Raw genomic sequence first — 22,065 nt, forward strand, 5'->3', positions numbered from 1 at the left:
CTCCCACCCCTATCCTCACCCCCATCACTCCACCACCTCACATATACCCACCATCACAACCCACACATCCCAATGCCAAGCCCTGCATGCAACAACAATGCATGAACACCCATCACAGACCTGCATGGACACCCATCATCATAGCATGCACACTAGTGACCATCACTTAGCCAACCGAATCACAACTCACACAAGTAAAAGCTGCCTTGCCAATATCAACCATAGAGAGAAACAGACCCATGCAAAAGATGGCACACACGCAAATACAATAACACTGCCTTTCATCCCCACAGGACCCCCACTCAACATCACCAGAGAGGAGGTGCCACCAACATCTAGTCCCCCCCCCAGAAGAGGCCCACAGTGATGACAGCAGCTCTGCACACCTGGATCACAAGGACCAACCTGGCCCATCAGGGACCTCTGGACAGTCGGTTACCCTGTCACAGTCCCATACAACCACAAAGCCTCACCCCTCAAGAAACACCAGCACATCACCCACCCAGCGGGCCCATACCTCTGTCCCCAGGACACGGCAATGAGCAGTGTGTCCACCACTACAGGGACCCCAGGCAACCCCACAAACCCAAGACAATCTGAGACCTGAGGTCAGTGGCAGTAGGCACACGGTTCAGGGGACAGAGGCACAGGACAACAGGGAAGCTGGGAGGACTGCTGTGCGACAGGGGTAGGACAGGCACAGCGAACCCACTCTCCACGAGTCACTTGCAGGGGTCCTGGGACCATACCAACATTCCCAGGAGACCTTGGGCCAGATACTGTACAAATTGAAGGAGACCCAGCGGATGCAGGAGGGACAGTACCTGGGGATCAGGGAGGACCTCAAACACATACACAACGTCCTGGTCACCATTGCAGGGGTGCTGGCTGACATGGCCAACACCATGAGGGAGGCAGTGGCACACTAACAGGCCCCTGACACTAGCCACACCGAGGAACAGCCCTCCACCGGTGCTAGTGGACAGGAGGCTCTGTCACAGGACCAACAGGCCACCAGCACCCCAACCCCTGCAGAAGGAGAACCACCCCGCAAACAGTCCCTGCAATCGAGGCAGAAGCCAGAGAACATTGCCAAGACCCCCAACAGGAAATAAGACTCTCCTGATTGTCACCCTTCTGTCCCACTCTGTTACCCTGTCCCCCTTGAACTGCTATTGCTCCCTTTCCTATGCCCCATTGGACAATGCACCTGTGATACCAATAGACTGGATTCTACCCTGGACTTTCCTCCATCGTCAACCCAGCCCATTGCAGTACCCCCTCCACTTATTTGCACATAAATAAACACCCTTGGAACTATTACAAGTATGGAGTCTGTCAACTGATTCAAACATGTATTCGTTTAACAAGCTGTAAAAATTGCAATTCAACTGTACAGTCATGTATACATAGGTATGACCTGTGGTGGGCAGCAGGGAACACACCAGGAGCCAGAGTGGGGTACAGAGATCTGAAAATAGAGATGCCAAAGGGTACAGTAAGTGGCCATGCAATATGGAAAACCAGGCTGCCATGTACAATGACCAACACAAAACTGCAATGGAAAGTGAAGTTACAGTGCCTTACTTGTGTGTCATTGAAAGTACTGTTGTATGAGTGATCTTCTGTTGTCCACACCTTCTTCCTCTGCCTCCTCTTCCTCACTGTCCACAGCCTCCACCGCTGCCACAAGACCATCTCCAGGCTCATCTTCCTGCAGAAAAGGCACCTGGTGTCTCAAGGCCAGGTTGTGCAACATACAACATGCAACAATGATCTGGCACACCTTGTTCGGCGAGTAGTACAGGGATCTACCTGTCAGATGGAGGCACCGGAACCTGGCCTTCAAGAGGCCAAAGGTTCTTTCAATGATCCTCCTTGTTCGCCCATGTGCCTCATTGTAACGTTCCTCTGCCCTTGTCCTGGCATTCCTCAGTGGGGTCAGTAGCCATGAGAGGTTGGGGTAAACAGACTCACCTGCAAATATTCAAAGGTTACCTGTTAGACATACACTCACCCTTAGGGACAACCCCACACCCATATACCTACATCAACTGGGTGGGGACCATGGGCTCACCTATTAGCCACACCCGGTGCCTCTGGAGTTGAGACATCACATATGGAATGCTGCTATTCCTCAAGATGAAGACATCATGCACAGAGCCAGGATACTTGGCATTCACATGGGAGATGTACTGGTCCGCCAAACACACCATATGCACATTCAGAGAGTGATAGCTTTTTCTATTCCTGAACATCTGTTCCTTCTTCCGGGGGGGGACAAATGCTACATGTGTAGCATCAATGGCACCAATGATGTTGGGGATATGTCCCAGGGCATAAAAGTCAGCTTTCACTGTGGCCAAATCCTCCACCTGGGGGAATACGATGTATCTGCGCATGTGTTTCAGCAGGGCAGACAACACTCTGGTCAACTCGTTTGAGAACATAGGCTGTAACATCCCTGATGCCATGGCCACTGTCCCTTGGAATGAACCACTTGCCAGGAAATGGAGCACTGACAGCACCTGCACAAGAAGGGGGATACCTGTGGGCCGGCGGATAGCTGAAATCAGGTCTGGCTCAAATTAGGCACACAGTTTTTGGATTGTGGCACTATCAAGTCTGTAGGTTAGGATAATGTGTCTGTCCTCCATTGTCGCCAGGTCCACCAGGGGTCTGTACACGGGAGGATGTTTCCATCTCATATTCATCCTCTGCGGTTGAAGTCTAGGGAGAAAAACGGTCATATTCACACATCTATTGAAATAATGATGCATCTCTTCCTTTACAGAAACAGTATGTGAATTCGAGAGTCAGTTGAGGTGCCAATGTCTGCTGTGACACACTTCATCTCACGAGCCCTTACACAAGCACCATCCCCATTCAGACACACTAACATCCACTGCCTCCACTGTGGTTCTCTCCTCCTCCTTGTCCACCTCCCTCCCAGTAGCATTTCCACTCACACCTGCATGCACTACACCCTCATCCACTACCTCATCAGCAGCGTGTCTATCACTACACACCCCTCACTGGCAGTCACCATCCCCACAATCATGCATACATCCCCTGTGTCCTCTCCCCCTGTGTCTGTTGCCCCTCCTCCCAAAGTACACAAACGCAAGCACACACCCACCCAACAGCCATCCACCTCACAACAGCATCCAGCTCATGCACCCAAACACAGCAGACTGACACCTCCTACAACAACTCCCTCTTCCTCCACTCCCAAACCTTCACCCTCTTCCCGCCCCAATGTCCCTAAGAAGCTTTTCCTAGTCACTCTTGACCTCTTCCCTACTCCTACACACCCTCCCCATCCTTCACCTCGGGCCAGGGTGGCCAGAAACCAGCCCAGCTCCTCAGCCACCAAGTCCACAGCGCTGTGGTTTCTGCAGCTGCCAGAGGCTCTAAGGGGGCACCCTGCCAAGGCCCCCACCAGCACCGGCACTACCACCACTGGGCAGCAGTAGCCGCCAGTGGATGGACTGTAGTCCTGCCTCCATGGAGTATCATGCATCCTGGCCACTGCAAATCTCGTGGCTCTGACACCCCGGTGAGGGGCTGTGACCTGGAATCCCTCAAGTGATGTATCACTGGGCACAAAGCCCCCTCCAGAACCAGTGGAAGAAGGCATCCACTCACCCCATCCTTGGCAGGATGAAGCACACTGGCACAAGGCCCCATCCAGAACCGGTGGAAGAAGGCATCCACTCACCCTATCCTTGGCAGGATGAAGCACACTGGACACAAAGCCCCCTCCAGAACCAGTGGAAGAAGGCATCCACTCACCCTATCCTTGGCAGGATGAAGCACACTTGGCACAAAGCCCCCTCCAGAACCAGTGGTGAAGCCTCCCACTTGAGAGACTGTGGCTTTGCACTCCCCGGGACTAAGCAGCGGGCAAACCACCCACTTGAGAGACTGTGGCTTTGCACTGCCCAGGACCATGCAGTGGGCATGGAGCCCCCTCCAGGAGCAGTGGTGTGGTACCACTTTCTGGCTGAGGTGCCCCCCCTTCCTGCCCCCCCTAAGGTGCCTGTGTGTTTTTGACCTGATGCCCCTGCAGTGTTCTCTCCGTTTTGAGGCAGGAGTGTGGGCATGGCCTATGTGTTATGGCCAGTGGGCCATGGACAATTTTTGCTTGGACATTGTCCCTCATTTTGTATATATTATATATATTGTACATACTGTTCATTTATTTATGTACGTATTTCTAAGTATTTCTAATATTACACTCATTTGACTCCATTCCTTTTGTCCTTGCGTTATTCCTGAGGGTTACGGGGTGTATATGTAATGTTGTTGCTTGTGTGTATGGTGTTGGGGGTGTGGGTGGGGGTGTTGCGTGTTACATGTGTGTGTCACTCTCTTTTTCCTCCCCCCCTCCCTTGTGTGCTAGGTGCAGTACCCACTGTGGTCATTGTCGCCGGCGTTGGTGGTCCTGGTATATGAGCAGATACACCAGCATGGGGAAGACCTGCAGCTCCATGTTGTCCTGGTTCTTCCTTGAGTGTCGAGAGGTGAGTGGTTTCCCTTCAAAGTACTGTTTCCGTTGTGCTTTTGATGACATTGGTACTGCCACGTAAAAGCTGGTGGATGGGCAGGTTGTGATTCTGTGGGCGGTACATTGTCTTCCGCCTGTCTATTGGCGGATGCCCCTGCGGTATTTGTTGCTACTGCCGTGGCTGTCGGAGTGTTAAAGTGGCTGTCTGTATTGGTGGTTTCTGCCGTGGTCATGATTCCATTTTTGTTACCGCCGGCATGTTGGTGTTATTACCGCCTCTTTAAAACCGGCTGCCAGGGTTGTAATGAGGGACTATGGGGGTCATTCAAACCCTGGCGGTCGCCGACCGCCAGGGCTAAAATGACGGGGGCACCGCCAACAGGCTGGCGGTGCCCCACAGGGCATTCTGACCGCGGCGGTTCGGCCGCGGTCAGAAGTGGAAAACCGGCGGTCTCCCGCCGGTTTTCTGCTGCCCTTCTGAATCCTCCATGGCGGCGCAGCTCGCTGCGCCGCCATGGGGATTCAGACACCCCATACCGCCATCCTGTTCCTGGCGGTTCGCCCGCCAGGAACAGGATGGCGGTATGGGGTGTCGTGGTGCCCCTGGGGGCCCCTGCAGTGCCCATGCCAATGGCATGGGCACTGCAGGGGCCCCCGTAAGAGGGCCCCACAATGAATTTCACTGTCTGCACTGCAGACAGTGAAATTCGCGACGGGTGGCACTGCACCCATCGCACCTTCCCACACCGCCGGCTCCATTCGGAGCCGGCGTCCTCGTGGGAAGGTTGTTTTGCACTGGGCTGGCGGGCGGCCTTTTGGCGGTCGCCCGCCAGCCCAGTGCAAAACCCAGAATACCCGCAGCGGTCTAATGACCGCGGTGCGGTATTCTGGAGGGGGAACTCTGGCGGGCGGCCTCCGCCGCCCGCCAGAGTTAGAATCACCCTCTATGTGTCTTCATTTTACGATTTTGATTCAATCCTTAACAAGATATTGGGCCTGATTCCAACTTTGGAGGACGGTGTTAAACCGTCCCAAAAGTGGCGGATATACCACCTACCGTATTACGAGTTCCATAGGATATAATGGACTCGTAATACGGTAGGTGGTATATCCGCCACTTTTGGGACGGTTTAACACCGTCCTCCAAAGTTGGAATCAGGCCCATTGTGTTCAAAGCTTTTGAGGAAGAAAATATCCAGCTGGCATTTAAGCTGCATGAGTGGTTATTGACAAGGGTAGTGTGGAGGGAGCACGTGGTGCCTGCCCAAGCGGTACTGACACACAACTGCTCTGGCCCCTTAAGTTTGTGGAGGGAAGCCCAAGACAGCCACCTCCATTTTGTGAGCCCAGCATTTTCCCTGTGCCCTAATATAGCCCATTGTTCAAGGATTCCTAAAAGACCTAGGTAAGGAGCCCCAGGCTTTTCTGGGAAATAATATTATTTGTTTAAAGGTGTTTTTTTACTGCTACCTGTGCCTGTTTTACTGTACACTCTCTGTGTTTCAGGCAGCTTGACCTTTTAAAGTGGTGTTTTTTTAGCTGTGACTGTGTGAATTTCCCTTCTAGTTTGTGGCACAAGACTGCATAAAAGCCCCCCCACCTCTTTTCTAAGTGAAAAGGCTACATACATCTTGCAGAGTGTGTTTAGGAGACTGCTTAATATGTTTCTGTGATTTAAATTGTGTCTGCATCCCTGTTTTTTGCCTTCGGAAAGCCACACTTCAGAGTGCGCGACAAACAGTATTTCAGTTTTTTTTTAAAACAATTTCCTGGTTCTAGGGCTGGGATTGTGATTGGTGGATAGGGCTGAGATTCTGATTGGTTCCTGGTTCTAGGGCTGGGATTGTGATTGGTGGATAGGGCTGATAATCTGATTGGTTTCTCGTTCTAGGGCTGTGATTGTGATTGGTGGATAGGGCTGAGTTTCTGATTGGTTCCTGGCTCTAGGGCTGGGGTTGTGATTGGTTGTCAGGTTAAGGGGTATGATTGGTGATTAGGGCTGGATCTCCCATTGGTTGTTTGAATCAGGGTTACAAATCTGATTGGTTAGGGTTAGGACTAGGTCTCTATTGGTCAGTAGGGCTATTAAGCCTAGGACTCAGGGCATCTCAGCCTGGGCGTTGAGGCTAAGGGCGGAGAGGGCAAGGGCAGTTGCCTGCTTGGGCCTGTTAGGGACAGGTCGGGCCTTAGGCCTAGGGCCAGAAATGCTGCCCAATTTTCTATTGACCAGAAAGGACTTTACTCCCTACACATCCATCACCATGTAAACACATTATCTGCAAAGACATCCAACTCATGCATCACAAACTGGGCGCAGACAGATTGCAAGGTCCCATCAGCCAACACAATACCCATTATACAACACATATACACATATCCTCCACAACTACAACAGTAAGATACTTTCATTATCACAGAAAACACTACTCTGTCCACTCCCATTAACACAACCTGCCATCATCCACACTACACAAAACCACACTATACATTACTTTCAGCCTTCCAGATACACTTTCCCTGTTCATACAAGCCAACAACACTATCCTCTGTACAGACCACCTTTCATCATAACAATGCCCAAACCCAGCCTTCCAACACACCATCTACAAACACCCTTCCCCTCTCTTCACCAATTACACACAACCATACAATCTCACACTCCACTCCACCACATATATTACCTATTCCAGTCATCACAACTAAAACAAACTCCCCTGACACACATCCATCCCCTCTTACACACCTCATACATTCATCTCCAAAACACATCAACACCCCCTGTAATACTCTAATTCCACTCACCAGCACTAACTCACATACAAATCCCTTACCGAAAACAACTACATCAATATCCCCTCTCACTATTCCACAAAAACAATACAGACCACACATATGAGCACATCAAATCAACACAAACTTTCATTATACTTATCGTTACATCCACTCCTACCCTCATGGCTACACAAAGAATACAAGTCCCGTCCTCTCTTTACCCCTACTTTCTCACTCTTCACAAACACCTACCACAAGCATCCCAACTCAGCAACTTTCTTATACTTGCCTCTCCTCCATTGCACAACTTAGAGCCTTACATCATGATCCACATGCTCCTCCACCACCCCTAACCCATACTCCATCCACACTAAACAGACGCAAACAAAATAAACAACATGCCACTCTTAACAACTTCACATCCCCTAGTCTATTACATAATATGGCTATCCTACAAAAAACAGTACACTCTTCTTGTCTCCCTCAGCCGCCAAGTCCACTACCCACACACACAGACCCAATAAAATGCCTCCTAAACCTGCTGGAAGAGGAACACTATATTGAAAAACAAGACTATTGTGACCCTCACACAGTTATCACAACTAACAACACACCTGCTTAAAGCTCAAATTATACTGCTTACCCTTCTCCTAAACAAAACAACACTGCCACTAACACACTTTTTCTAAACTGCCAGCTCATAAATGCTCGGTCACTCTCAAAAAACAAGCATCACATCTACGACCTGCTCACAGACACACAACCTGACTTACTATTCATAACAGAATCATGGCTTGGAGATGACATGGCCCAGTGTTGCACGAAGCCCTTCCTCCAGGCTATCAAACCATCACACAAAACCGTATAGGCAAGAGAGGAGGTGGACTAGCTATTATATTCAAACAGGCAATAAATCTCAGTAAAACAGACAACATTTCCATACAAGGTTGTGAAGCCCTCCTCACCAGATGCCACCCTACTCCAACTTCCTCCTGTAACTTTCTCCTCCTTTACAGACCTCCACCTAACAACTCAACATTCCCAGATGCTTTTCTCAATATGGTCTCAAACCTTATTACGTCATACTCAAACCTATGCATTCTTGGGAACCTAAACATTTGAATTGACAGACCTAATATGCCCCATCCAAAAGCTATCACCACTGGCCTAGACACATTGAACCTACATCAGATTGTACACAATCTCATACACATCGCTGGACACATCCTAGATGTCATTTTTGCTAAGCCTGAACTAGTTACCGTTCATAGCATCATGCCAATCACATGGTCAGACCACCATTTGATAACTTTCCGACATAAAACTCCACAAATCAACACACCCCACAACTACTTACATACATGCACCTATCGACCTTGGAGCAACCTCAATTTTGATTACTTAGAAACACAACTAACAGCCAACACAGATCTAGATATAATTAATTTTGCTCCAAAACTTTATGAGTGGCTACAGGAAGCTTTTGATATTCTAATACCACTCAGAAAAACTAAACACAACAAAAGAAAACCAACACCTTGCAGAAACATAGAACTTAAAAAGATAAAGCAACAAATCAGAAAGTTGCAGGGAACCTGGCTCAAAACAAACAACAGTCAAGACAAACTGCAGCTACACAAACTTAACAGAATTTACAAATCATCAATCAAAAAAGCTAACAAAAAAGGTACTACTCAGACACAATTCAAAATGCTAAATCTACAACCAAAGAATTTTATAAAATTCTCAATGAATTTCGAAAACCTACATGCATGGAAGGAAGTCATCCCACTACCCAAGATTTCACAAACAAACTGGCAACTCATTACACAACCAAGGCAGACACATTGGACTCCTATTTAAAACAGAAGAAAACCATTGGCACCAACTCCTTTCCTAAAATACCCTCTAAAAATAAACCAACCCAGCCTCTACAGTCCTTCAAACAAATATCCCAAGGTGAATTTATTGATTTGGTCAAAGCAAGCAGACCTTCCGGTTGCCCTTCTGACCCTTGCCCACCACAAATCTTCAAGAAGATTATTTTATCTACTTCTGTTGCCACACCTGTAAGAAGAATCATCAACAACTCTTTAACTACAGGAACTTTTCCTGTAGACCTGAAAACGGCATACATATGACTGTTATTAATGAAAACAAACCTAGACCCGCAGGACCCCAACAACTACATACCAATCACAAATGGACCTTTCCTGGGCAAACTGATAGAAAGAACAGCATTCACCCAGATGGCACAATTCATTGAAGACAATTCTATACTTTCAGACTTCCAAACTAGATTCCACCCAGGAAGAGGCACTGAATCGGCACCCAAAGCAATCTGGGGTGATCTTAAAAACACAGTCGACTGCAATGGAGTTGCTGCACTACTTCTCTTGGACCTCTCGGCTGTCTTTGATATGGTTGACCATGACACCCTAATTTAAAGACTCCCCGATGCCGGCATAGAATGGACTGCTCTCGACTGGATTACATTGTATCTTCAAAAAAGATCCAATATCATCTTGTAGTGTGGTTGGTTTTACGTATCCTTTGCGCGTTAGCTTCAGGCTTTAGGCCTTTGTGCACTTTGCCCTGGATGTATTTTATTCATTTGCTGGCAGCTTAGAGCCTCTGTGCACTTTGCCCTAAATGCTTTTTATTAGTCTTCGTACTGTTATTTTTCAAATAGCCAGTTCTACGGTTTTGTTTTTTATTCATATCACACTGTTTTGCCTACTTCAGCACTGGAGTTCTCCATAACACATTCACTCTGTGCTTCAGTCAAGGATACAGTCTGGTATATTGCCGATAGACGTGGTAGGAGTTTAGACTTGGCATTCTTGTGTAGGGACATTTTGTGATCATACTGACATGTTAGTTATAAAATCACTTCCTTGTCCCAATACACGGCAGAGGGAGATTCCGACCAGGGAACCACAACTAGACGCTGACTGCCTCGTTGCAGATGCTGAACCAGATCACAGGCCTTTGCTCAGGTATGAGGGCTGATGTCTCCCCAGTGATTTGGAAAGGCAAGCTAGAAGCTTAACATGCTGTGCTCTAAATAAAACAAGCAGAGGGAGAGTAGAAACTGTTAGGCACTATGATAGCTTTGTTCTTATGTTTTACTCTCCTGGTGACTATTTCAATCCTACTGTGTTGTATTGTTCTGGTTATTGCGGCTCACGCCTTATTATCTAAAATACAGTTGTTTTATTAAAACATTATATAAAACTTATACTGTCTTTGTCATTTGTATATGAGATCATATTGTAAATGAGAGAGTTGGTTTGGATCTGAGTGACCACGACTTCCCTGAGAAGTTCCAAAGATGTCATGCGCTCGGCTGCCCAATCATTTCTTACCCGTGGGAGAAATGAGGCACTGCTAGTTAGCCGGAGCAAAAACCGGATTTAGGGTGACAGAGTTCCTTACACGTGGGTCGGACTCAGTCCCCCACAGCGTTATCGATCCTGCTGCCTAGAAATCCAGTAGTCTCATTTAGGATAATGAGAGCCCACGTGACATGGCGCCCAACGTTTGGTCTGGCTCTAATATTTAGGTCCGACTGACTCTCTCGGTCTTATATATATTTTGACTCCTCGGTTCCATAAGCCGAGACGTCCGTGGGGCTGAGGGTTTCCGCCACCACGGGATAGGTACATCCTATTGCTTAGTGGTTGTTTGTTCAAGCTTGAACTTTAAAAGGAAAACCCCGATATTGGTGTGCCTTCGCTGATCTAGTGCTATTGTTTACAAATGGCGAATCCTAATGTAGTGAATATAGCAATCAATATGCGTCACCCGCTCACAGGACATCTGATAGCACATGGACTGACGGTCCAGGGGGGTCCGGTCACTTTTGTGGTGGATGCCCATGCAGCCTATAGAACAGAACTTTTTTATTCTTGGGTCGTATTTCCGGCAGTTGATGGGGGTACAAATACTTTTCACTAATACACTGTTGCGAATGTCCTTGGACAGTACAGGGCTTACGCATACTTAGAGATACCTTTATCTTATCAAGAACACCATAATTGGCTTGATGGCGCCCTCCCACACACAGTAGCACATGTAAGGTTAGGTCCACTGAGTAATGATGGTCCGACCTGGCCTTTATTGGCTACTTACACACCATATCCTGCGGTTGCAAATTTGGCAGTGGCTGACGTGTGTCGTTTATATATAGACTTAGCAACTACATACAGAAGACTGGTTCAGTTTGTAATGCAAGCATTAAATACTAATGCAGCGCGTGCTGCTCCGGCGCCCCCACAAGCAGTGGTTCCGGGAATCAATCCGGCCACTGTACACTCAGTTATGGGTAAGGTACCGGCTAAACGTGAGGAGACTCCATTTTGGCTGGCACAAAAAATTAATACGCTGGAAGCAGTATTTCCCATACGGGACCTCAGGATAAACATAGAATATTGACGATGTGTTTGCCGTATGGCATGGTTCCTCCGGTGGACCTTTGTAATACCTGGGGCACGGTGCTTGCCGCGCTCTACACTACGGCACACGGTACACCGACATTAGCTAATTTACCGGAAGTGCTTAAACAAATTCAAGATGAATATGGGGCTGCCCCTGCCTTAGATTTGGGCATGCAGTTAATGGGCAATTTTGCAGCGGTTTCTCCTATTATTTTGAGTAATCTCAAGGGAGAGGCAGTAGCACTAGCAGTGCGAATGCGTCTTCGGGACGTTCCGCAGATTAATCAGGAGCGGGAACATCCGAAAATAATAGCAGAAACATATTCCAGTATTGGTCGCGATAGCCTAGGGGCTAGACCACAAAAACCCCAATTACAGGGTAAAAATAATAAAGATAATGTTAAACAGCAGCAACCTGAGGGTACTAAAAAGCGCTGGGAAAAGAAACAGCAAACACCTAAGAAAGATGGGGGACAATCTCCGCAAACGGAGACCCCACAGAATGGGTATAATCTCAGGAATAGGGATAATTTGAAGACGCCTGATAGATATCAGTATACTGATACACGCCAATCTCGTTCCTTTCAGTACTCCTCAGAGAAGAGAAGTGAGAGAGGTGGGCGGTCAGAGCAGAGGACGGAGTATGTGAAACCGAGACAGGATTCACAACGCTCAACGGAGGTTTCTATTAAACAAGAAGAGAACCCGCTGCAACAAAAGCAGCAATTTAAGAAGAAGAAAGTGGCAGCAGTCTCAGTTAGACATGCTGCTCAAGAAGAGAGTTCTCTTGACGAACAAGACATGGGCGTTGGCTCTGTTAGAGAGCGCGGCAGAGGTCACAATAGTTCGCGGGAGTCTTCTAGAGCATCTGGAGGTGAAAGCAACTGATGACTTCATACAAGTCGAAACGGCGGATATGCGGGTCTCTGATCCTGATAGGGTTTATCAAGTGACTCTACGATTAGAAGGGGACATTGACCGCATTGTACACGCCATTTTTTGGGACCATGTGGTAAAATCATATGATGTTCTGCTGGCCGAACAGGATTGGCCACCTGACTTTGTTCGCGACTGTCCGGTTGGGGAGGAGGTTATTACACCTTCCTTCTCACCACTTGTTCTGAGAGAACTAGCGGAGTCCTATAGTAAAACATGGGCTCTAGCACAGGCTCCTGCCCTTTATAGAAATAACGTGGGGTGGGATAGACAATCACCTTATCATGTAATTCCAATAAAGGGCGAACCTCAGCCACAGCCGCAGTATCCTATCAAATTTGAGGCAAGGGCATCGGTTAGGAAAATTCTTACACAATTGGAGTACCAGGGTGTGATTGAGCCCTGTGTCTCGCCGATGAATAATCCCTTATTTCCGGTTGCTAAACCGGACCATTCATATAGGATAGTGGTGGATTACAGACATTTGAATAGTCATACTCGCACATATGCAATACAGAATTCACATAGCGCAGCGCTTATGAATAATATAGTACATAAGAAATACAAAACAACGTTGGATATCTCGAATGGATTTTTCTGCCAAAATATAGCGCCCGAAAGTCGGGACTATACCAGTTTCAGTGCGTTTGGCTCTCAGAAAAAGTTTTGTCGTTTGCCTCAGGGGTATAAGAATAGCCCAGGACTGTTTTCGGCTCGTGTGACTGAAATGCTGCACGAGCTGGACCCTGAAGCGTTATCATATGTTGATGACATATATCTGACGGACAATGAGATTCTGCAACATCTAAGGCGTGTATCGCGCATTGTTGTGGGGTTTGCTGATATTGGCTATAAGTTTAATTTTAAGAAATCAAAGATTGCCTTCCTCAGCGTCATTTTCCTGGGATATGAGCTGTCGAGTGAGGGCAAGAGCTTAGCGCCAAATTTTTGGGAGAAATGTGCTTTATTGCAGCCTCCTAATACGGTTCGAAAGCTCCAGTCGTTGTTGGGGTTTCTGAATTTTGGCAGAACTTACATTCCTGATTATGCTACGTGTATAAAACCCTTATACGAATTGATTCGCCCAAATTTTTTGAGTAGATTTTGGACGATTGAGCATACACACATACTACGAGAGTTACAGACTTATCTCTTAGCAGTTAAACACTTACACACACGGGACAATAAGACACATTTAGTCATCAGGGTGATACCTGGGGCTGTTGGGTTTACGTATGTCACCTTTAATGAGGGGGAGACAGTCCCGATTGCATACAAGTCCCACTTGTATTCTGCTGCAGAACAATGATTTGCACAGACTGAGAAAATACTCACTGCAGTACAGATGGCTGTGATTAAAGAAAGACCGCTTGCCCAGGGCCAACGCATCATTGTCGTTTCCCCGATTCCGGCCTTAGAGGCTGTTACAAAAGCGAGTGTTCCTAATTCGAAAGCATTACACCTGCGATGGATACAATGGGCTACGTCTTTGACAGCCACTGATGTAGATTACATATTTGACCCTAAACTGCAGACTCAAGAATTTCTTCAATATGAAATGGAGTACCCAGTTCCTGCTGGTACGTTGCCTATTGACCAATATCAGGTGGTCATGTATACCGATGGCTCTGCGCAACCAGCGGTAGGGACTAAACAACAGTATTCTGCTGCATGTGCGGTGGTGAGCGGCACTATGGAGGAGGAAGTGTTCTGCCCCCGACATACTTATACTAAAACCTTGGGAGATTGCACGGAACAGCTGGCTGAGCTCAAAGTTCTATTGTTAGCGTTGGAGCACGCGGATCCGGCGATTTTGACCTTGCTGGTCTGTGACTCCTACTACTGTGTTCAGTCTTTCCATGAATATCTGCACTATTGGAAGTTGAATGGGTTCAGAGATTCTAAAGGCAACACCATTAAACATAAATTGTTGTGGGGTAAGGTTGCGGATCTGAAAGAAACGCTTCCTAAGGTCCATGTTGTGCATACACTTGGACCCAAGCGCGTTGGAATACATGTTCCTGGGAATACTTTGGCTGATGAAGCCGCAAAGTCGGTAGTGGCTGTCGCCACTGTGGCCGCAGTGACTCGTTCGAGTTCAAAACCAGACACAGAGATTTCGGCTGCCTCAAAGGCTACCGCTGATGGCACGCCATTTCCTAAAGGATTTCCTTCTAAATATGGTTACTGCTTGAGTAGTGCGCTGAATGCTGTTGTTAATATTCCAGGCATTGGTGTACGTGAACTACCAAATAAAATTGAGAGACCTCGATTAATTTCTGCAGCACATGAGGGGGTGGCGTCTGCACATGCTGGTGTGGCTGCCACGATTTCACTTTTACAGGCTCGTTACTGGTGGCCGGTTCTCTATAAAGAGACAAAGCAATATGTCCTTTGTTGTGACGTTTGTCAACAAATTAAAGCTTTGTCGGCTAGACGCCTGCAGCAGACGCCCCTTCTGATTTCAAATAAACCTTTACAGTGTGTGTACTTGGATCATTGTGGTCCACTGACACCAGATAGTGCATACAAATATATATTGGTTGCTGTAGATTCGTGCTCCAGATTTGTGTGGGTATGGCCACAACGCTCGGCTGACGCTCAAACTGTTATTAAAGATTTGCGCATCTTTGTCGATACATTTGCAGTTGCGGCTTTTCATTCGGACCAGGGCCCTGCTTTTGCCTCTAAGGCATTCAGGGACACCATGGCTTCGTTGGGGGTCCAACTCCAATTCTCGTCTCCATTTCATCCCAAGGGAAATTCTGTTGTGGAGCGTTTAAATTGTGATTTAAAGCAATCCTTAACGGCCAGAGTTATAGGTACAAGTCGTGGTTGGCTAGCCCACCTGTATGGAGTACAGAGAGCACTTAATAACTTGCCTAGAAGGTCACTGGGGGGTCGTACTTCATATGAGTGCCTGTTTGGAACACGAATCTATGTTCCTGATCTAGATGGTCCTGGTGTGGAGGCAGCAGATACGCCCTTTGACATAAATGATCGTGTCACTGTTTTGCAGGATTTACAACAATTCCGTGAAGATAACTCTTCTGCAAGTGCTGCCTCCTCAGGAATTAAGGATGAGCCAGTAACACCTACTGGTTGGATACCCAGGATTGGGGATCTAGTGCGTGAAAAGGTCGCAGTAAAGAAAGAATTTGGTCCTTCTTATCGAGCACCTGTCCCTGTGTTAGGGGTAACCGGCACGAGAACTGTGATTTTACCGCCGCTGCAAGGGGCCAAAGGAAATCGCTTTGTTTCCATTGATAATGTCAAGTTACAACATGTGGCCGATTCTGCACAGCAGACCAAGAGGGACACCCAGTAGTTCCGGAATCCCTCTCACTACTGGGGAAGAAGTCCCGCTGCAGGTGATTTACACCAACGCTGTTTCCTCTCCGAGCTTGGGGAGGGTGGATGATGATCTTGCGATTGTTCCACAGACGACGATTAATATGGAATCTTTTGATCAAGTTGCTGTACGTTCTAATGATGTTTCTGAACATGTGGTTTACAGCGTGCCTAGGCGAGAGCCTCCATCTGCTTCTTTGTTCACAGTTGCACCTTTTGCAAGAACTGCCTCTGGCTGCTTCAACGATGCTGATGATGCAGTGTCCAGCTCCTCTTCCTCGATGTCTTCTGTCCAAGGTCCACGTAAGCTGCTGGGTTGGCTTAAACGCACATATTTTGTTTTTCCTTGGAACTATTTGTGGCTTTTTATGGCTGTAATGACTCTTTTATTATGGTTGGGATTTGTGGTTACTTTTTTTCTGGTAATACATGGTAATTTTCTTCCAGATCGATCTGACATTGAGCACGTGGAGACTGTGTTAAAACCACATTTTTCGTCTCATATGGTTCGAAGAGACTTGTCCAATGTAAACATTTCTGCAATACCGATTCCGGATGGGATTGTGTGGGATAAAGTAAAGTTTGATATATATGGTCCCACTGAATTGATTCAAATACTGTATGTCCTCAAGTTATCAATGAATGATATTGTTATACCAGGCATTGTTTCTGATGATTGGGATGTGAAGACAGTAGATGCTATGCTGACAGATTTGCAATAATATACTGTCTATGACGATGAAGATGCTTACCAATTTAGAGATAATCATGGTGACATGTTTTGCTACAACTATTATGGACACCACTTTATTCATAAAGCTAGTAGCCCTAAGTCCATATTTAATTATGTAAAATGGGAACATTGCTCGACTCCCCCACAAGGGAGTTCGAAAACATATTATGATAAATTTGCATATTTTTCTGGGCATAATCAACGAAATGCTAGGTCTTACTATTTTAAAGTTACTCCGTATTCTAATAAGCATATGTTATTGACCAATACTAAATTACTGTATTCAAATTTGTTTGTATCTAAACTTTCGGTCGAGGGGTATGAATACTGGTTTAAGACTGTTGACTTGAAAAGTGTTTGGGGTACGAAAAATTGGCAGATGCAAGGCAGGGACACATTATTTAGAGCATGTATTATTCCTGTGCAGATGATTTTCATCAATGACACAGTACAACAGACTAGCTGTTTGGGCTTGGCGACAATTAGAGAGTTAAATTTGCCTAGTATACCTGTCCCTTCCAAATTAAACAACTGGCAGCTCTATGTGAATGCTACTTTTAGTGAATTTACACATTGGGTCCAGAATGGTACGCTTAACACTTCATCAATACATCCGGGCGGGTGGTTATTATGGCCTATAGACACTAATAAGTGTCATCAACGTTTTGTCACCTCTTTAGGGGGGTTCAGGACTAGTAGGGCAGACCCTCGTTACATTTCACCAGAACATGCTGATATTATAACTACATTCAGCGTGGGGAAGCTTTGTCAGCAATGGTTGAAGTCATCCACACTGGATGCAGTTAAGTCACATCTCACGTTACTGTCTAATGATACTGATTTACAAGATTTTTTGTCAGGTCCCAAGGTACCACGGAAGAAAAGGTTCTTATACGAAGTTTATAATGAGATTTGGAAGCTTTCACAACAGGAGGCTGCAGCCCGGTTGAGGCAGATTGATCAGGAAAACCTGATGCAGACTTTGGTGGTCATTCCTACCTTGGCGGGCGGCGGTCGCCGCCCTCCTGGCGGGAACCGCCAGAAGACCGTACCGCGGTCAAAAGACCGCGGCGGTCATTCTGACTTTCCCGCTGGGCTGGAGGGCGACCGCCAAAAGGCCACCCGCCCGCCCAGCGGGAAAGCACCAGCAACGTGAAAGCCGGAGCAGACACTGAAAATCTCAATGGGGTCCTGTTAGGGGGCCCCTGCAGTGCCTAAGGCCAGTGGCATGGGCACTGCAGGGGCCCCCAGGGGCCCCACGACACCTGTTCCCGCCATCCTGTTCCTGGCGGTTTTTACCGCCAGGACCAGGATGGCGGGAAGGGGGTCGGAATCCCCATGGCGGCACTGCTTGCAGCACCGCCGTGGAGGATTCACAGGGGCAGCGGGAAGCCGGCGGGAAACCGCCGGCTTCCCTTTTCTGACCGCGGCTTTACAGCCACGGTCAGAATATCCCCAGAAGCACCGCCAGCCTGTTGGCGGTGCTTCCTCCGTCCCCTACCCTGGCGGTCTCGGACCGCCAGGGTAGGAATCACCCCCTTTGTCTGTTGTTGATAATGGCATGAATACCCTTTCTGACCGTGTTTACACGATTGACAGCATTGTTTCCTCTGCTATTGACATTATTAAATCGGACATGTCTTCTTTATATCATGGGCAGAGTAAGACGCGGTCCATCATGCAGCTGGGTTGGACTCTTCAGACCTTGAAGGCAGGTCGCGTTCCATGGCAGCACATTCGTGCCAGAGAGATCTTTGTCTCCTTTAATTTGACTCGTCAACAACAGCTGATGGCTAAAAAGGAAGCGACATATGTTATGTTGAATATTGAGAAATTGGAGAAACTGCCTTTCACGGTGGCTGAGATTCCGTCAGCTGAGTGGTTGATTCATGGGGTTATTAATTTGCCTATCTCCACTCTGCAATTTACTTCTTGTTTGAAGCACATTCCGGTGGATAGATATGAACTATTGGGAGACAGTTACATACACGAGGTGTGGGAGCTTCCCTTTCAATACAGATGTGTTAATGGTTTGAGGGAGGTTTTTCTTAGTGGTAGCGAATGCGAAGCTTCTGTCAGCCATTCCATGGTTTGTAAACAGCTGTCCTTGCACGGAGCGTGTAACGCTTTGATTTCTAACTTAGCTTGTTATCTGAAGGGAGTTCCAGTCCCGGTTATTAAAAACACTTTCCAGGTGCTTTCTAACAGCAGTTACATTGTTCTTAACAACGAACGCTGCTGTGGCATGCGTGCCGTAATAGTTTACGTTGTCGTTGTCAACAAGGCCGTTACGTGCTGCGAGAATGTGTTGTTTCCCCCCACTCAAATAAGGGAGGTAGCGGACATCTGGCCACATATTGCTACTTCCAAGGTTAATTTCGACAAGTTGAGTCAGCTAAAGGCTTTATTGTTTCAAAAGCATGTGGCCCTTACATCTGCTAGCGAGACCTACGCACTTCAGGTGGCAAGGTCATCGGCAGAGATACAGTCCCTTTTGAATACTAACTTTCCAAGTCACTTCGGTGAACTTGTGGGACGTATATTTAATGCATCCAGCACTGCTGGTATTGCTCATTTTTTCAAAGCTGTTGGTGTTGGTTTTGCTCACACCTTCTCTTCAATAGTCGGTTTGATTCCTTCGGCTATACACTCTATTTTCGGAAGCATTTTTGGGGGTTTCCCGATTACTTTGGCTTTATTGGCTGGAGTCTTGCTGTTGTTGCTATTTTTTCGCAATGGCTGTCCCGCCACGACGAGATCCTATATTGCTGCTCCCGTCAGCGCAGCTGTGTCGTGAACGCATGATGCAGCATTTTGGAGCTACACTCCTGGGCCATTTGGAGTGTGACTGGTCTCTGTCATTCAGACCGGTTTTGGATTGTGTGCAACCCGTGTTTCGGTGCCTTTGGTGCTCATTTGAACATGCACTGGCTCTCTGTCTCTCACTGCGGCGCCCTCCAGTGGTCGATCCTGATCTGTTGATGTTCCCGATTAGGGCTCATTCCCAGACTTGTGCACTACGGTTGCGTTTGCTTCGTGAGGCAGTTTATGAGATTCCCTTCCTGGAGGAAGATGGTTTTGTCTCATTCATAGGCCCTGCACGGGCTGCCGCCCTGAATGGTTTTGGGGCTTTGGAACACACCTGCTCCATGGTACTTTGTGGCGTGGATCTTCCGATATTGACATATATCGAAGTGGAAGAGCTCCTACTCTCTATTGCTTCTGTTTAACAATTGGATTTTTTTCCTCTCCTGCAAAATTGACATTATATTGAATTTGGCTTTATTGTCACATGTTTTCTAAATTTATGTCTTTGTTGTCTTCTGACCTTGTCGAAATATGTATATAATTGTAGGTATTGTTTATATCTGGGGCATGTTTTTATATTATTGGAACCACTTGCTACCGACAAGGGGAGGGTGTAGTGTGGTTGGTTTAACGTATCCTTTGCGTGTTAGCTTCAGGCTTTAGGCCTTTGAGCACTTTGCCCTGGATGTATTTTATTCATTTGCTGGCAGCTTAGAGCCTCTGTGCACTTTGCCCTAAATGCTTTTTATTAGGCTTCGTACTGTTATTTTTCAAATAGCCAGTTCTACGGTTTTGTTTTTTATTCATATCACACTGTTTTGCCTACTTCAGCACTGGAGTTCTCCATAACACATTCACTCTGTGCTTCAGTCAAGGATACAGTCTGGTACATTGCCGATAGACGTGGTAGGAGTTTAGACTTGGCATTCCTGTGTAGGGACATTTTGTGATCACACTGACATGTTAGTTATAAAATCACTTCCTTGTCCCAATACACGGCAGAGGGAGATTCCGAGCAGGGAACCACAACTAGACGCTGACTGCCTCGTTGCAGATGCTGAATCAGATCACAGGCCTTTGCTCAGGTATGAGGGCTGATGTCTCCCCAGTGATTCGTAAAGGCAAGCTAGAAGCTTAACATGCTGTGCTCTAAATAGAACAAGCAGAGGGAGAGTAGAAACTGTTAGGCACTATGATAGCTTTGTTCTTATGTTTTACTCTCCTGGTGACTATTTCAATCCTACTGTGTTGTATTGTTCTGGTTATTGCGGCTCACGCCTTATTATCTAAAATACAGTCGTTTTATTAAAACATTATCTAAAACTTATACTGTCTTTGTCATTTGTATATGAGATCATATTGTAAATGAGAGAGCTGGTTTGGATCTGAATGACCACGACTTCCCTGAGAAGTTCCAAAGATGTCATGCGCTCAGCTGCCCAATCATTTCTTCCCCGTGGGAGAAATGAGGCACTGCTAGTTAGCGGGAGCAAAAACCGGATTTAGGGTGACAGAGCTCCTTACACGTGGGTCAGACTCAATCCCCCACACCGTTATCGATCCTGCTGCCTAGAAATCCAGTAGTCTCATTTAGGATAATGAGAGCCCACGCGACAATCTATTTTCCCCCCTTCTCGTCCAAACCCTACCTCACAAAAGCAGGGGTTCCCCAATTATCAATCATCTCACCTTTGCTTTTCAACATCTACATGATATCATTACCAGAACTGATCAATGATTTTCATCTCACATGCTACAACTATGCAGATGACACACAGATACTACTTAAATTAGAATGCCCCAAAAACATTGAAAACTCAGAAATCTTCAGTTGCCTCAGAGCCGTTGATCAGTGGATGACTTGGAGCCATCTCAAACTGGATGCCTCCAAAACAGAAATACTCATATGTGGTGACTGGAAAAGTTATGACCCACTGTGCGCCTGGCCTGACGATCTCGGACCACCTCCTCAATTATCAAAGGAAGTTAAAAACCTTGGAATCACCATGGACTCCAAGTTAACTATGAATGCCCAAGTGGACAAATTAGCACAAGCAAGCTTCATCACCTTGAAGACTCTACGACGCATCTTCCCCCACCTTGGATTTCCACACAAAATGCAAGCTACTATCTCGCTTGTACTATCCAAACTGGATTATGCCAATGGCCTCCACTATGGATATATATATGTGTGTGTATGTTATTCTGTGCTTAACATGTTCATTGGTCATTGCAGAACTTCTAGATAAGTTGTTATACTAGATACTTATGAATCCCTGCTCTCATCTTATATCACTTATCTACCCATCACCATGTGTCATGTCTCTATCAATCTATCCTCCATTCCCACTCCGACTCCTCCCAAATCCATTCTACTACTTCATCTCCTAACTAACTCTGCCTAAGCTCTTTTCTCCGCTTCCACATCTAACTCACCCAAACCTCACTTTACCACCATGATCTCGCAAACAACACCACTATAGTCTCCCTCATTTATCTCACTCTGCTACTATGAT

This window comes from Pleurodeles waltl, chromosome 1_2 (assembly GCF_031143425.1).
Source record: "Pleurodeles waltl isolate 20211129_DDA chromosome 1_2, aPleWal1.hap1.20221129, whole genome shotgun sequence".
Lineage (NCBI taxonomy): Eukaryota > Metazoa > Chordata > Amphibia > Caudata > Salamandridae > Pleurodeles > Pleurodeles waltl.